At 49.2% G+C, this 18068-nt stretch overlaps 1 protein-coding gene and 1 non-coding gene across 2 annotated transcripts in view; one reads left to right on the forward strand and one right to left on the reverse strand.

Moving 5' to 3' along the window:
* The window catches only part of LOC137311558 (potassium voltage-gated channel subfamily H member 2), a 143498-nt gene that overhangs the window by 108863 nt on the left and 16567 nt on the right, over positions 1–18068 (reverse strand). The gene's annotated exons all lie outside the window — the stretch shown is intronic.
* On the forward strand, positions 10968–11039 carry trnae-uuc (transfer RNA glutamic acid (anticodon UUC)). The gene has a single exon. It is a non-coding gene; the product is annotated as a tRNA-Glu (tRNA).

Consider the following 18068-nt stretch of genomic DNA (forward strand, 5'->3'; position numbering starts at 1 on the left):
TAATCACCCCATTATTGATCACCGGAGTATCACCCTAGTTATTAATTACCCCTCTAATCAACCCCATTACTAATCACCCCGTTATTAATCAATTAACCCGTTAATAATCAATCACCCCGTTAATAATTAATCATCCCATTAATCATCTGCTATTTATAACGGGGGCGATTTATAACGGGGGCGATTTATAACGGGGGCGATTTATAACGGGGGCTAGACACTGACTCAATGGGCCGAATGGCCTCCTTCCGTGCTTTAACCTTTTTATGATTCTATGAATTAACCCATTAATCATCCAGTTATTAATTACCCATTATTAATCAGCCCGGTTATTAATTACCCATTATTAATCAGCCCGGTTATTAATTACCCATTATTAATCATCCTGGTTATTAATTACCCATTATTAATCAGCCCAGTTATTAATTACCCATTATTAATCAGCCCAGTTATTAATTACCCATTATTAATCGTCCCGATTATTAATTACCCCTTTTATTAATTACCCGTTATTAATCGTGTGTTATTAATTGCCCCAGTTATTAATTGCCCTCTATTAATTGCCTGTTATTAATTACCCCTATTAATTACCCCTATTAATTACCCTCTTAGTTGTCCCAGTTATTACCCCTAATATTAATTGCACCAGTTATTAATTACTCCATTAGTTGCCACAGTTATTAATTGCCCCCAATATTAATTGCCCCAGTTATCAATTACCATTATTACCCCATTATGAATTGCCTATTACCCCTACTAATTGCCCCTTAATCACCGTTATTAATTACCCTTGTTATTAATTGCCCTCTATTAAGTGCTTGTTTTTAATTATCTGTTATTAATTACCCCATTATTAATTGCCTGTTATTAATTACCCCATTATCAATTACCCTCTTAGTTGTCCCAGTTATTAATTACCCATTAATTGCCCTCTTAGTTGCCTGTTATTAATTACCCCATTAATTGCCCCAATTAATTGCCCCAAATATTAACCCAGTTATTAATTACCCCTATTTGCCCCAATTATTTACCCCTAATATTAATTGCCCCAGTTATTTACTTACCCCTAATATTAACTGCCCCAGTTATTTACTTACCCCTAATATTAACTGCCCCAGTTATTTACTTACCCCTAAAATTAATTGCCCCAGTTATTAATTACCCCAATATTAATTGCCCCAGTTATTAATCACCCCTATTAATTGCCCATTAAACACCCCTAATATTAATTGCAGTTATTTATTACCCATTAATTGCCCATTAGTTGCCCCTTTTAATTGCCTCTCTATTAGTTGCCCCTCTCAGTTGCCCAATTAGTTGCCGCAGTTATTAATTACCCATATTAATTGCACCTATTAATTACTCGTTATTAATCACCCTTAGTTGCCCCAGTTATTAATTGCCCCTTATTAATCACCCCTTTATTAATTACCCTTGTTATTAATCGCCCTCTATTCATTGCTCGTTATTAAATAGCCATTAATCACCCTCTAATTACCCATTAATTGCCCTTTATTGGTTGTCCCAGTTATTAATTACCCGTTATTAATTGCCCTCTTAGTTGCCTATTAATTACCCCATTTGCCCCAGTTATTAATTACCCCCAATATTAATTGCCACAGTTATTAATTACCCCAATATTAATTGACCCTATTAATTACCCCTATTTGCCCCAGTTATTAATTGCCCTCTATTAGTTGTCCCAGTTATTAATTATCCATTATTAATTGCCCTTTTGGTTGCCTATTACCCCTATTAATTACCCCTAATATTAATTGCCCATTGTTAATTACCCCCAATATTAATTGCTCAGTTAATTACCCCTAATATTAATTACCCCAGTTATTACTTACCCCTAATATTAATTGCCCCAGTTATTACTTACCCCTAATATTAATTGCCCCAGTTATTACTTACCCCTAATATTAATTGCCCCTATTAATTACCCGGTTATTAATTGCCCCTATTAATTACCTGGTTATGAGTTGCCCCTATTAATTACCCCGTTATTAATTACCCAGTTATTAATTGCCCCTATTAATTACCCCGTTATTAATTACCCAGTTATTAATTGCCCCTATTAATTACCTCGTTATTAATTACCCAGTTATTAATTGCCCCTATTAATTACCCGGTTATGAGTTGCCCCTATTAATTACCCCGTTATTAATTACCCAGTTATTAATTGCCCCTATTAATTACCCAGTTATTAATTGCCCCTATTAATTACCCGGTTATGAGTTGCCCCTATTAATTGCCCCGTTATTAATTACCCAGTTATTAATTGCCCCTATTAATTACCCAGTTATTAATTGCCCCTATTAATTACCCAGTTATTAATTGCCCCTATTAATTACCCAGTTATTAATTGCCCCTATTAATTACCCAGTTATTAATTGCCCCTATTAATTACCCAGTTATTAATTGCCCCTATTAATTACCCCGTTATTAATTGCCCCTATTAATTACCCGGTTATGAGTTGCCCCTATTAATTGCCCCTATTAATTACCCAGTTATTAATTGCCCCTATTAATTACCCCGTTATTAATTGCCCCTATTAATTACCCGGTTATGAGTTGCCCCTATTAATTGCCCCTATTAATTACCCGGTTATGAGTTGCCCCTATTAATTACCCAGTTATTAATTGCCCCTATTAATTACCCGGTTATGAGTTGCCCCTATTAATTACCCCGTTATTAATTACCCCCATTAATTACCCGGTTATGAGTTGCCCCAGTCCCCGGTCGGACCCTCACCTGGTGCCGGGCGCTGCCTCTCTCTCTGCCCCGCTCCATGCTGCTCACTGGGCGGCTCCGGCCGGGGTTATTGCCCCAGTGTCGGTGCATTGATGGGGTCCCCGGGGTCCTCTCTCCGCGACCTCCTCTCCGACCAGCCGCGGTCCTCGGGCAGGATGCGGCTCCTGTCTGAATCTCCCTTATTTAGTCCGAGCCGAGAGCGGGCAGCTTGTCCCCCCTGCCCCTGCCCCCCTGCCCCAGTCTAACCCCACTTGGGGAGTGGGTTGGTGCAGGTACCCCGAGCGAGCGAGGGTTCTGGAGGCTGAGAAGAGGGGAATTCCCCAGCTGCTGCGTCTCAAAGTCACTCAGAATGTGACAGAGCAAACAGCGGGAGTGCGGGATCGACAGTGAGAGAGAGGGGGAGGGAGGGAGAGGGAGGGAGAGAGGGCTGTGTCTGCATTAACCCCTCACTGACCAGACCAAGAAGCAACAGCATCAGACCTACAGAGAGAGCGACACAGACAGACAGACAGAGAGAGAGAGAGAGCGACACAGACAGACAGACAGACAGAGAGAGAGACACAGACAGACAGAGACAGAGAGAGACAGAGAGAGCGACATAGACAGACAGAGAGAGCGACACAGACAGACAGACAGAGAGAGAGAGAGAGCGACATAGACAGACAGACAGAGAGAGAGGGGGACAGAGAGAGCGACACAGACAGAGACAGAGAGAGACAGAGAGAGCGACATAGACAGACAGAGAGCGACACAGACAGACAGACAGAGAGAGAGAGAGAGAGAGAGCGACATAGACAGACAGACAGAGAGAGAGGGGGACAGAGAGAGCGACACAGACAGACAGACAGAGAGAGACAGAGAGAGCGACATAGACAGACAGAGAGAGCGACACACACAGACAGACAGACAGAGAGAGAGAGAGAGAGCGACACAGACAGACAGACAGAGAGAGAGAGAGAGAGCGACACAGACAGACAGACAGACAGAGAGAGAGAGAGAGAGCGACAGAGAGAGAGACACAGACAGACAGAGACAGAGAGAGACAGAGAGAGCGACATAGACAGACAGAGAGAGCGACACAGACAGACAGACAGAGAGAGAGAGAGAGAGCGACATAGACAGACAGACAGAGAGAGAGAGGGGGACAGAGAGAGCGACACAGACAGAGACAGAGAGAGACAGAGAGAGCGACATAGACAGACAGAGAGAGCGACACAGACAGACAGACAGAGAGAGAGAGAGAGCGACATAGACAGACAGACAGAGAGAGAGGGGGACAGAGAGAGCGACACAGACAGACAGACAGAGAGAGACAGAGAGAGCGACATAGACAGACAGAGAGAGCGACAGACAGACAGACAGAGAGAGCGACATAGACAGACAGAGAGAGCGACACAGACAGACAGAGACAGAGAGAGACAGAGAGAGCGACATAGACAGACAGAGACAGAGAGAGAGACAGAGAGAGAGACACAGACAGACAGAGAGAGACAGAGAGAGCGACACAGACAGACAGAGAGAGAGAGAGCGACACAAACAGAGAGAGAGGGACAGAGATTCTGTGTGGTGACGGTTCTCCCACAGTGCTGTTAGGAAGGGAGTTCCAGGATTTTGACCCAGCGACGATGAAGGAACGGCGATATATTTCCAAGTCGGGATGGTGTGTGACTTGGAGGGGAACGTGCAGGTGTTGTTCCCATGCGCCTGCTGCCCTTGTCCTTCTAGGTGGTAGAGGTCGTGGGTTTGGGAGGTGCTGTCGAAGAAGCCTTGGCGAGTTGCTGCAGTGCATCCTGTGGATGGTGCACACTGCAGCCACTGTGCGCCGGTGGTGAAGGGAGTGAATGTTTAGGGTGGTGGATGGGGTGCCAATCAAGCGGGCTGCTTTATCTTGGATGGTGTCGAGCTTCTTGAGTGTTGTTGGAGCTGCACTCATCCAGGCAAGTGGAGAGTATTCCATCACACTCCTGACTTGTGCCTTGTCGATGGTGGAAAGGCTTTGGGGAGTCAGGAGGTGAGTCACTCGCCGCAGAATACCCAGCCTCTGACCTGCTCTCGTAGCCACAGTATTTATATGGCTGGTCCAGTTAAGTTTCTGGTCAATGGTGACCCCCAGGATGTTGATGGTGGGGGATTCGGCGATGGTAATGCCGTTGAATGTCAAGGGGAGGTGGTTAGACTCTCTCTTGTTGGAGATGGTCATTGCCTGGCACTTGTCTGGTGCGAATGTTACTTGCCACTTCTGAGCCCAAGCCTGGATGTTGTCCAGGTCTTGCTGCATGCGGGCTCGGACTGCTTCATTATCTGAGGGGTTGCGAATGGAACTGAACACTGTGCAATCATCAGCGAACATCCCCATTTCTGACCTTATGATGGTGGGAAGTTGGTCTAACTCCTTTCGGGTGCTGACCTGGGCACAGAGCACGGGCCAGCACCAGACTGGTGGCATTAGACCCAGTGCAGCCTGTGGAATGCAGACCAGCCTCCCCAACACACGGGGCTCACTCTGATTATTATCTCCCTCTGCTTCCTATTATCACCAGTGTTCAGTCCGAGCTCACTAATTTGTCATTTATTCCAACAACATTCATCTGCTCTGAGAGCCTTTGACGCAGATCGTTCTGATATCTGTTGCGTAAATAGAAAAAGTGATATCCTGATCCTGCTGAAATAAGGCCAGCAGATTATAAAAGATAATCGGCTGCTGTAAATCCTCACAGATCGTTCCACACACTCCCATCAGCAGCTCCACATGGGGAGAAGGAGCAGGACATCAAAAGATCCGAAACAGTAAATTCTCAATCCGGGGGGGGGAGGGGGTGCGAGGGGAGGGGAGGGGGTGGGAGAGGGGAGGGAAGGAGAGGGATGGAGAGAGAGAGAGGGAGGAGAGGGATGGAGAGAGAGAGAGGGGGGGAGAGAGGGAGGGAAGGAGAGGGATGGAGAGAGAGAGAGGGGGGAGAGGGAGGGAGGGAGGGAGGGGGGGAGAGAGGGGGGGAGAGAGGGAGGGAGGGAGGGAGGGAGGGAGGGGGGGGAGAGAGGGAGGGAGGGGGGGAGAGAGGGAGGGAGGGGGGGGGAGAGAGGGAGGGAAGGAGAGGGATGGAGGGAGAGAGAGAGAAGGAAGGAGAGGGATGGAGAGAGAGAGAGGGAGGGAAAGAGAGAGAGAGGGAAGGAGAGGGATGGAGGGAGAGAGAGAAGGAAGGAGAGGGATGGAGGGAGGGAGAGAGAGAGATGGAAGGAGAGGGATGGAGAGAGAGAGGGAGGGAGTGTGAGAGAGAGAGACAGAGAGGGAGGGAAGGAGAGGGATGGAGGGAGAGAGAGAGAAGGAAGGAGAGGGATGGAGAGAGAGAGAGGGAGGGAAAGAGAGAGAGGGAAGGAGAGGGATGGAGGGAGAGAGAGAAGGAAGGAGAGGGATGGAGGGAGGGAGAGAGAGAGAAGGAAGGAGAGGGATGGAGAGAGAGAGGGAGGGAGTGTGAGAGAGAGAGACAGAGAGAGAGAGAGGGACAGGGAGTGAGGGACGGAGAGAGGGAGAGGCACAGAGAGAGAGAGGGGGACAAAGGGACAGAGAGTGAGACACAGAGAGGGACAGAGAGAGAGAGGAGAGAGGGACAGAGAGAGAGAGGGAGAGAGGCACAGAGAGAGGGGGGGAGAGGGGGGGAGAGGAGGGGGAGAGTGGGGAGAGGAGAGGGAGAGGGAGGAGGGAGGGAGGGGGGAGAGAGGGAGGGGAGGGGGGGAGAGAGGGAGGGAGGGGGGGGAGAGAGGGAGGGAGGGGGGGGAGAGAGGGAGGGAAGGAGAGGGATGGAGGGAGAGAGAGAGAAGGAAGGAGAGGGATGGAGAGAGAGAGGGAGGAGAGGGATGGAGAGAGAGAGAGGGGGGAGAGGGAGGGAGGGAGGGGGGGGAGGAGAGGGAGGGAGGGGGGGAGAGAGGGAGGGAGGGGGGAGAGAGGGAGGGAGGGGGGGGAGAGAGGGAGGGAGGGGGGGAGAGAGGGAGGGAGGGGGGGGGAGAGAGGGAGGGAAGGAGAGGGATGGAGGGAGAGAGAGAGAAGGAAGGAGAGGGATGGAGAGAGAGAGAGGGAGGGAAAGAGAGAGAGAGGGAAGGAGAGGGATGGAGGGAGAGAGAGAAGGAAGGAGAGGGATGGAGGGAGGGAGAGAGAGAGATGGAAGGAGAGGGATGGAGAGAGAGAGGGAGGGAGTGTGAGAGAGAGAGACAGAGAGGGAGGGGAAGGAGAGGGATGGAGGGAGAGAGAGAGAAGGAAGGAGAGGGATGGAGAGAGAGAGAGGGAGGGAAAGAGAGAGAGGGAAGGAGAGGGATGGAGGGAGAGAGAGAAGGAAGGAGAGGGATGGAGGGAGGGAGAGAGAGAGAAGGAAGAAGAGGGATGGAGAGAGAGAGGGAGGGAGTGTGAGAGAGAGAGACAGAGAGAGAGAGAGGGACAGGGAGTGAGGGACGGAGAGAGGGAGAGGCACAGAGAGAGAGAGGGGACAAAGGGACAGAGAGTGAGACACAGAGAGGGAGAGAGGGACAGAGAGAGAGAGGGAGAGAGGCACGGAGAGAGGGGGGGGGAGAGGAGGGGAGAGGAGAGAGAGGAGAGGGAGGAGGGAGGGGGGGAGGGGAGGAGGGGGGAGGGAGAGGAGGGGGAGGGGGGAGAGAGGGAGGGAAGGAGAGGGATGGAGGGAGAGAGAGAAGAAAGGGGGGAGAGGGAGGGGGGGGGGAGAGAGGGAGGGAAGGAGAGGGATGGAGGGAGAGAGAGAGAAGGAAGGAGAGGGATGGAGAGAGAGAGAGGGAGGGAAAGAGAGAGAGAGGGAGGAAAGGGATGGAGGGAGAGAGAGAAGGAAGGAGAGGGATGGAGGGAGGGAGAGAGAGAGAAGGAAGGAGAGGATGGAGAGAGAGAGGGAGGGAGTGTGAGAGACAGAGAGAGAGAGAGGGACAGGGAGTGAGGGACAGAGAGAGGGAGAGGCACAGAGAGAGAGAGGGGGACAAAGGGACAGAGAGTGAGACACAGAGAGGGACAGAGAGAGAGAGGGAGAGAGGGAGAGAGGGACAGAGAGAGAGAGGGAGAGAGGCACGGAGAGAGGGGGGAGAGGGGGGGAGAGGAGGGGGAGAGGGGGAGAGGAGAGGGAGAGGGAGGAGGGAGGGAGGGGGGAGAGAGAGGGAGGGGAGGAGAGGGATGGAGGGAGAGAGAGAGAAGGAAGGAGAGGGATGGAGAGAGAGAGAGGGAGGGAAAGAGAGAGAGGGAAGGAGAGGGATGGAGGGAGAGAGAGAAGGAAGGAGAGGGATGGAGGGAGGGAGAGAGAGAGAAGGAAGAAGAGGGATGGAGAGAGAGAGGGAGGGAGTGTGAGAGAGAGAGACAGAGAGAGAGAGAGGGACAGGGAGTGAGGGACGGAGAGAGGGAGAGGCACAGAGAGAGAGAGGGGGACAAAGGGACAGAGAGTGAGACACAGAGAGGGAGAGAGGGACAGAGAGAGAGAGGGAGAGAGGCACGGAGAGAGGGGGGGAGAGGAGGGGGAGAGGAGAGAGAGGAGAGGGAGGAGGGAGGGGGGGAGGGGGAGGAGGGGGGAGGGAGAGGAGGGGAGGGGGGAGAGAGGGAGGGAAGGAGAGGGATGGAGGGAGAGAGAGAAGAAAGGGGGGAGAGGGAGGGGGGGGGGAGAGAGGGAGGGAAGGAGAGGATGGAGGGAGAGAGAGAGAAGGAGGAGAGGGATGGAGAGAGAGAGAGGGAGGGAAAGAGAGAGAGAGGGAAGGAAAGGGATGGAGGGAGAGAGAGAAGGAAGGAGAGGGATGGAGGGAGGGAGAGAGAGAGAAGGAAGGAGAGGGATGGAGAGAGAGAGGGAGGGAGTGTGAGAGACAGAGAGAGAGAGAGGGACAGGGAGTGAGGGACAGAGAGAGGGAGAGGCACAGAGAGAGAGAGGGGGACAAAGGGACAGAGAGTGAGACACAGAGAGGGACAGAGAGAGAGAGGGAGAGAGGGACAGAGAGAGAGAGGGAGAGAGGCACGAGAGAGGGGGGGAGAGGGGGGAGAGGAGGGGGAGAGGGGGGAGAGGAGAGGGAGGGGGAGAGGGGAGGGAGGGGGGAGAGAGAGGGAGGGGAGGAGAGGGATGGAGGGAGAGAGAGAAGGAAGGAGAGGGATGGAGGGAGAGAGAGAAGGAAGGAGAGGGATGGAGAGAGAGAGGGATGGAGAGAGAGAGGGAGGGAGTGAGGGAGGGAGGGAGAGAGAGAGGGGAGAGAGGCACAGGGAGAGAGGGACAGAGAGAGAGAGAGGGAGAGAGGCACAGAGAGAGAGAGGGAGAGAGGGACAGAGAGTGAGACACAGAGAGAGATGGAGAGAGCGAGAGAAAGGGACAGAGAGAGAGACGGAGAGAGGAAGAGAGAGGGACAACTGATAGAGAGGCACAAAGAGAGAGGGAGAGAGGCACAGAGAGAGAGAGGGAGAGAGGGACAGAGAGTGAGACACAGAGAGATGGAGAGAGCCAGAGAAAGGGGACACTGAGAGACAGAGAGAGGGACAGAGAGAGAGACAGAGAGAGAGACGGAGAGAGGAAGAGAGAGGGACACTGATAGAGAGGCACAAAGAGAGAGAGAGAGAGGCACAGAGAGAGGGAGAGAGGCACAGAGAGAGAGAGGGAGAGACAGAGAGAGAGGGAGAGAGGCACAGAGAGAGAGAGGGAGAGAGGGACAGAGAGTGAGACACAGAGAGAGATGGAGAGAGCCAGAGAAAGGGACACTGAGAGAGTGAGAGAGGGACAGAGAGAGAGACAGAGAAGAGAGAGACGGAGAGAGGAAGAGAGAGGGACACTGAGAGAGAGGCACAAAGAGAGAGAGAGAGGCACAGAGAGAGGGACATTGGCACAGAGAGAGAGGCACAGACACAGAGAGGGATACAGAGACAGAGAGAGAGAGGCACTGGCAGAGAGGGACAGGGGCACAGAGAGAGAGAGACACATAAGAACATAAGAAATAGGAGCAGGAGTAGGCCAATCGGCCCCTCGAGCCTGCTCCGCCATTCAATAAGATCATGGCTGATCTGATCCTAACCTCAAATCTAAATTCATGTCCAATTTCCTGCCCGCTCCCCGTAACCCCTAATTCCCTTTACTTCTAGGAAACTGTCTATTTCTGTTTTAAATTTATCTAATGATGTAGCTTCCACAGCTTCCTGGGGCAGCAATTCCACAGACCTACTACCCTCTGAGTGAAGAAGTTTCTCCTCATCTCAGCACAGACACAGACAGGGAGAGAGGCACAGACAGAGAGAGAGAGATAAGTACAGACAGAGAGAAAGGCACAGACACAAAGAGAGAGGGACACAGAGAGAGGGGAGACAGACAGAGAGAGAGAGAGAGAGGGGCAGAGAGAGAGAGAGAGAGGGGCACAGAGAGAGAGAGAGGGGCACAGAGAGAGAGAGAGGGGGACAGACAGAGAGAAAGAGGGGCACAGACAGAGAGAGAGAGGGGCACAGAGAGAGAGAGGGGGACAGACAGAGAGAAAGAGGGGCACAGACAGAGAGAGAGAGGGGCACAGAGAGAGAGAGAGGCACGGACAGACAGAGAGAGAGAGAGGCACAGAGAGAGAGAGAGAGAGGCACAGACAGAGAGAGGGAGAGTCACAGAGAGAGAAAGGCACAGAGAGAGAGAGATAAACGCACAGACAGACAGAGAGAGAGGCACAGACAAAAAGAGAGAGAGAGAGGCACAGACAGAGAGAGAGGGGGGACAGACAGAGAGAGAGAGAGGGTGCAGACAGAGAGAGAGGGGGACAGACACAGAGAGAGAGGAGGGACAGACAGAGAGAGAGAGGGTACAGACAGAGATAGAGGGGGACAGACAGACAGAGAGAGAGAGGGGGACAGACACAGACAGAGAGAGGGTACAGACAGAGAGAGAAGGGACAGAGAGAGAGAGAGAGGGTACAGAGAGAGAGAGAGAGGGGGACAGACAGAGAGAGAGAGAGGGGGACAGACAGAGAGAGAGAGGGGGACAGACAGAGAGAGAGAGAGAGGGGGACAGACAGAGAGAGAGGGGGGACAGACACAGAGAGAGAGGGGGACAGACAGAGAGAGAGAGGGGGTACAGACAGAGAGAGAGAGAGAGGGGGACAGACAGAGAGAGAGAGAGGGAGACAGACACAGAGAGAGAGAGAGGGTACAGACAGAGAGAGAGAGGGAGACAGAGAAACTACAGAGAAACTAGAAAATGCTAGAATCTATTATAGCAGGGCACTTAGTTCCCATATGGTCTAGCGGTGAGGATTCCTGGTTTTCACCCAGGCGGCCCGGGTTCGACTCCCGGTGTGGGAATAGTAAACTCGTGTACAAAATTATGAGGGGCACAGATAGGATGGATACTAAAGAGCTTTTTCCCTTCGTTGAGGGTTCTATAACAAGGGGGCATAGATTCAAGGTGAAAGGCGGGAGGTTTAGAGGGGATTTGAGAAAGAACTTTTTCACCCAGAGGGTGGTTGGAGTCTGGAACTCGCTGCCTGAAAGGGTTGTGGAGGCAGGAACCCTCACAACATTCAAGAAGCATTTGGATGAGCACTTGAAATGCCATAGCATACAAGGCTACGGACCAAATGCTGGAATATGGGATTAGATTAGACAGGGCTTGATGGCCGGCGCGGACACGATGGGCCGAAGGGCCTCTATCCGTGCTGTATAACTCTATGACTCTATGACACTTAGAAAATCTCAATGCAATCAGGCAGAGTCAACACGGCTTTGTGAAAGGGAAATCGTGTTTGACTAATTTATTAGAGTTCTTTGAGGAAGTAACAAGCAAAGTGGATAAAGGGGATCCTGTGGATGTGGTGCACTTGGATTTCCAGAAGGCCTTTGATAAGGTGTCACATCAAAGGCTACTACACAAAATAAGAGCTCATGGTGTAGGGGGTAACAAATTAGCATGGATAAAGGATTGGTTAGCTCACAGGAAACAGAGAGTAGGCATAAATGGGTCATTTTCAGATTGGCAAGATGTAACGAGTGGAGTGCCACAGGAATCAGTGCTTGGGCCTCAACTATTTACAATCTATATCCATGACTTGGATGAAGGGACCGAATGTATGGTTGCTAAATTTGCTGATGACACAAAGGGAGGTGGGAAAGTAAATTGTGAAGAGAACATAATGAGTCTACAAAGGGATATAGATAGGTAAAGTGAGTGGGCAAAAATTTGGCAGATGGAGTATAATGTGGGAAAATGTGAACTTGTCCACTTTGGCAGGAGGAATAGAAAAACAGTGTATTATTTAAATGGAGAGAGATTGCAGAACTCTGAGGTACAGAGGGATCTGGGTGTCCTCGTACATGAATCACAAAAAGTTAGTATGCAGGTACAGCAAGTGATTAGGAAGGCAAATGGAAAGTTGTCATTTATTGCAAGGGGAATGGAATATAAAAGTAGAGATGTTTTGCTACAGTTGTACAGGACATTGGTGAGACCACATCTAGAATACTGTGTGCAGTTTTAGTCTCCTTATTTAAGAAAGGACATAATGGCTTTGGAGGTGGTTCAGAGAAGGTTCACTCGACTGATTCCTGGGATGAGGGGGTTATCTTATGAGGAAAGGTTGGACAAGTTGGGCCTGTATACATTGGAGTTTAGAAGAATGAGAGGTGATCTTATTGAAACATATAAGATCCTGAGGGGACTCGAAGGGGTAGATACTGAGAGGATGTTTCCCCTTGTGGGAGAGGCTAGAACTAGGGGACCCAGTTTAAAAATAAGGGGTCTCCCATTTAAGACGGAGATGAGGAGAAAATATTTCTCTCAGAGGGTCGTGAGTCTGTGGAACTCCCTTCCCCAGAGAGCGGGGGAGGCAGGGCCATTGAATATTTTTAAGGCTGAGTTAGATAGATTCCTGATTAACAAGGGGGTCAAAGGTTATAGTTGGTAGATGATGGGAAAGTAGGGTTGAGGTCACAATCAGATCAGCCATGATCTTATCAAATGGTAGAGCAGGCTCGAGGGGCCGAATGGCCTACTCCTGCTCTTAATTCATATGTTTGTAAATAGCGCCGTTAATCTAATTGCGGGAGAGGGGAGGTTCACAAATGGATAACTTTATCAGTCTAAAAAGTAAAGTCGAGGATGTCGATCAGAGTAGTGATTTGGGTAAAAACAATCAGAGTTTGTGTCAGGAAGGGACAGAGAGTTTAACGAAGGTAATGGGGCATCAGTGACTAAGATCACAACAATAGTAAGAAGTTAAAATTAAAGGCTCTTTATCTGAAGCTTTTGTAACAAGAGAGAGGAATTAACGGCACAAATAGAGATCAATGGGTTTGATTCAGTACCGTTACTGAGATGCGGTTGCAGGGTGACCAAGGTTGGGAATGAAATATTCCAGGGTACTTGACTTTTAGAAAGGATAGACAGAATGGAAAAGGAGGGGGAGAGGGTGTAGCCCTGATAATAAAGGATGCGATAAGGACAGTAGTGAGAAAGGACCTTTGCTCAGAAAATCAGGATGTAGAATCAGTCTGGGTGGAGCTAATATAACAAGGGGCAGAAAACACTGGTGGGAGTAGTTTACAGGCCTCCTAACAGTGGTTAGTGTTGGACAGAGTGTAAATCAGGAAATTAGAGGAGCATGTAACAAGGGTAATGCAATAATCGTGGGGGAATTTAATCTTCATAGAGACTGGGCAAAACAAATTGGCAAATGTAGTTTGGAGGACAATTTCATGGAATGTATTTAAGACAGTTTTCGAGAACAATATGTTGAGGAACTAACTAAGATAGAGACGTAGAATCAGAGAAATTTATGGCACAGAAGGAGGCCATTCGGCCCATCGTGTCCGTGCAAGCTGAAGAAGAGCCATCCAGCCTAATCCCACTTTCCAGCACTTGGTCCGTAGCCCTGTAGTTTTCGGCTCTTCAGGTGTACATCCAGGTAATTTTTTAATGAGTTGAGGGTTTCTGCCTCTCCCACCCTCTCAGGCAGCGAGTTCCAGACCCCCACCACCCTCTGGATGAAAAAAATTCTCCTCAGTTCCCCTCTAATCCTTCTACCAATCACTTTAAATCCATGCCCCCTGGTTATTGACCCCTCCACTAAGGGAAATAGGTCCTTCCTATCCACTCTATCTAGGCCCCTCATAATTTTATACACCTCAATCAAATCTCCCCTCAGCCTCCTCTGTTCCAAGGAAAACAACCCCAGCCTATCCAATCTTTCCTCATAGCTAAAATTCTCCAGTCCTGGCAACATCCTCGTAAATCTCCTCTGCACCCTCTCTAGTGCAATTACATGAGGTGTACAAAATTATGAGGGGCACAGATAGGATGGATACTAAGGAGCTTTTTCCCTTCGTTGAGGGTTCTATAACAAGGGGACATAGATTCAAGGTAAAAGGCGGGAGGTTTAGAGGGGATTTTAGAAAGAACTTTTTCACCCAGAGGGTGGTTGGAGTCTGGAACTCACTGTCTGAAAGGGTTGTGGAGGCAGGAACCCTCACAACATTCAAGAAGCATTTGGATGAGCACTTGAAATGCCATAGCATACAAGGCTACGGACCAAATGCTGGAATATGGGATTAGAGTAGACAGGGCTGATGGCCGGCGCGGACACGATGGGCCGAAGGGCCTCTATCCGTGCTGTATAACTCTATGACTCTATGACTCTATCCTTCCTGTAATGTGGTGACCAGAACTGTACACAGTACTTAAGCTGTGGCCTAACCTATGTTTTATACAGTTCTAGCATAACCTCCCTGCTCTTATATTCTATGTCTCGGCTAATAAAGGAAAGTATCCCATATGCCTTTTTAACCACCATATCTACCTGTCCTGCTACCTTCAGGGATCTGTGGACATGCACTCCAAGGTCCCTCACTTCCTCTACACCTCTCAGTATCCTCCCATTTATTGTGTACTCCCTTTGCCTTGTTTGCTCTCCCCAAATGCATTACCTCACACTTCTCCGGATTGAACTCCATTTGCCCATCAGACAAGTCCATTTAGATCTAGTATTGTGTGATGAGACAGGATTAATGAGTAATCTTATAATAAACGATCCTCTGGGGAACATTGATCATAATATGATAGAATTTCATATTGAATTTGAGAGTGATGTAGTTAAGTCCGAAACTAGGGTCTTAAATTTAAACAAAGCCAATTCCGTAGGTATGAGGGGCGAGTTACCTGAGGTAGACTGGGAAATTAGATGAAAAGATATGACAGTAGATAAGCAATGGCGGACATTTAAAGAAATTATTCATAATTCACATTTAGAATCATGGAATCATAGAATTGCTACAGAAGAGAAGGAAGAAATATTTCATAATTCTCAACAAATATACATTCCCTTGAGGAATAAAAACTCCACGGGAAAAGTGATCCATCCGTGGCTGACTAGTGAAGTTAAGGATAGTATTAGATTAAAAGAAGAGGCCTATAATGTTGCCAAGAAGAGTAGTGAGCCTGAGGATTGGGAGAGTTTTAGAAACCAGCAAAGGATGACCAAAAAATTTATAAAAAGGGAGACAATAGAATATGAAAGTAAACTAGCAAGAAATATAAAAACGGATTGTAAGAGCTTCTACAAGTATGTAAAAAGGAAGAGAGTAGCAAAAGTAAACATGGGTCCCTTAGAGGCTGAGACAGGAGAAATTATAATGGGGAATCAGGAAATGGCAGATGCATTAAACAAATATTTTGTATCTGTCTTCACAGTAGAAGACACAAAAAACAGACCAGAAATAGTGGGGAACCAAGGGTCTAATGAGAGTGAGGAACTTACACATAGAAACATAGAAAATAGGAGCAAGAGTAGGCCATTCGGCCCTTCGGGCCTGCTCCGCCATTCAAAATGATCGTGGCTGATCGTCTAACTCAGTACCCTGTTCCCGCTTTTTCCCCATATCCCTTGATCCCTTTAGCATTAAGAAATATATCTATCTCCTTCTTGAATACATCTAATGACTTGGCCTCCACTGCATCCTGTGGTAGAGAATTCCACAGGTTCACCACGCTCTGAGTGAAGAAATTTCTCCCCATCTCGGTTCTAAATGGCATTCCCCGTATCCTGAGACTGTGACCCCTGGTTCTGGACTCCCCAGCCAGCGGGAACATCTTCCCTGCATCTAGTCTGTCTAGTCCTGTTAGAATTTTATATGTTTTGATGAGATCACCTCTCATTCTTCTAAACTCTAGTGAATATCGGCCTAGTCGACCCAATCTCTCCTCATATGTCAGTCCTGCCATCCCAGGAATCAGTCTGGTAAACCTTCGTTGCACTCCCTCCATGGCAAGGACATCCTTCCTCAGATAAGGAGACCAAAACTGCACACAATACTCCAGATGTGGTCTCACCAAGGCCCTGTATAACTGCAGTAATGATGTGGAGATGCCGGTGATGGACTGGGGTTGACAATTGTAAACAATTTTACAACACCAAGTTATAGTCCAGCAATTTTATTTTAAATTCACAAGCTTTCGGAGACTTCCTCCTTCCTCAGGTAAATGTTCAGGATCTCCTTGAAGCCTACGCATTTATACATATAGAACAATACATGGTGTTTACAGACTGCCCCTGCAACTGCCCGTTGCCAAGGCAATCACCGTGTTCAGACAGAGAGGTGTCACCTGCAGAACCCCCGAATACACATTCAACAAAAAAACAAACAGGGAAAAAAAACAGAGAAGAAAAACAGAGAGAGGCAGAAACATCCGGAAGGCAGAGAGAGCCAGCAAATGACCCATTATATTAAAAACAGATAACATTTGTTCGCTGGTGGGGTAACGTGTAGCGTGACATGAACCCAAGATCCCGGTTGAGGCCGTCCTCATGGGTGCGGAACTTGGCTATCAATTTCTGCTCGACGATTTTGCGTTGTCGTGTGTCTCGAAGGCCGCCTTGGAGTACGCTTACCCGAAGGTCGGTGGATGAATGTCCATGACTGCTGAAGTGTTCCCCGACTGGGAGGGAACCCTCCTGTTTGGCGATTGTTGCGCGGTGTCCGTTCATCCGTTGTCGCAGCGTCTGCATGGTCTCGCCAATGTACCATGCTCTGGGGCATCCTTTCCTGCAACGTATGAGGTAGACAACGTTGGCCGAGTCACAGGAGTATGAACCATGCACCTGGTGGGTGGTGTCCTCTCGTGTGATGGTGGTATCTGTGTCGATGATCTGGCATGTCTTGCAGAGGTTACCGTGGCAGGGTTGTGTGGTGTCGTGGACGCTGTTCTCTTGAAAGCTGGGTAATTTGCTGCGAACGATGGTCTGTTTGAGGTTGGGTGGCTGTTTAAAGGCGAGTAGTGAGGTGTGGGGATGGCCATAGCGAGGTGTTTGTCCTCATTGATGACATGTTGAAGGCTGCGGAGAACATGGCGTAGTTTCTCCGCTCCGGGGAAGTACTGGACGACAAAGGGTACTCTGTTGGTTGCGTCCCGTGTTAGTCTCCTGAGGAGGTCTATGCGATTTTTTTGCTGTGGCCCGTCGGAACTGTCGATCGATGAGTCGAGCGTCATATCCCGTTCTTACTAGGGCGTCTTTCAGCGTCTGTAGGTGTCCATCGCGTTCCTCCTCGTCTGAGCAGACCCTGTGCATTCGCAGGGCCTGTCCATAGGGGATGGCCTCTTTGATGTGGTTAGGGTGGAAGCTGGAAAAGTGGAGCATCGTGAGGTTGTCCGTGGGCTTGCGGTAGAGTGAGGTGCTGAGGTGCCCGTCTTTGATGGAGATTCGTGTGTCCAAGAAAGAAACTGATTCTGAGGAGTAGTCCATGGTGAGCTTGATGGTGGGATGGAACTTGTTGATGTTATCGTGTAGTCTCTTTAGTGATTCCTTGCCGTGGGTCCATAGAAAGAAAATGTTGTCGATGTATCTGGTGTATAGTGTTGGTTGGAGGTCTTGTGCAGTGAAGAAGTCCTGCTCGAACTTGTGCATGAAAATGTTGGCGTATTGGGGTGCGAATTTGGTCCCCATGGCTGTTCCGTGTGTTTGGGTAAAGAACTGGTTATCGAAGGTGAAGACATTGTGATCCAGGATGAAGCGGATGAGTTGTAGGATGGCTTCCGGAGATTGGCTGTTGTTGGTGTTGAGTATTGATGCTGTCGCAGCGATGCCGTCATCGTGGGGGATACTGGTGTATAGTGCCGAGACGTCCATCGTGGTGAGAAGTGTTCCTGGTTCAACTGGTCCGTGGGTACTGAGTTTTTGTAGGAAGTCTGTAGTGTCGCGACAGAAGCTGGGGGTTCCCTGTACGATGGGTTTCAGGATGCCCTCGATGTATCCAGAGAGGTTCTCACACAGGGTTCCGTTGCCTGATACGATGGGACGTCCGGGTGTGTTGGCTTTGTGTATCTTTGGGAGGCAGTAGAAGTCT

This window comes from Heptranchias perlo, unplaced genomic scaffold, assembly GCF_035084215.1.
Source record: "Heptranchias perlo isolate sHepPer1 unplaced genomic scaffold, sHepPer1.hap1 HAP1_SCAFFOLD_356, whole genome shotgun sequence".
Taxonomy (NCBI): Eukaryota; Metazoa; Chordata; class Chondrichthyes; order Hexanchiformes; family Hexanchidae; genus Heptranchias; species Heptranchias perlo.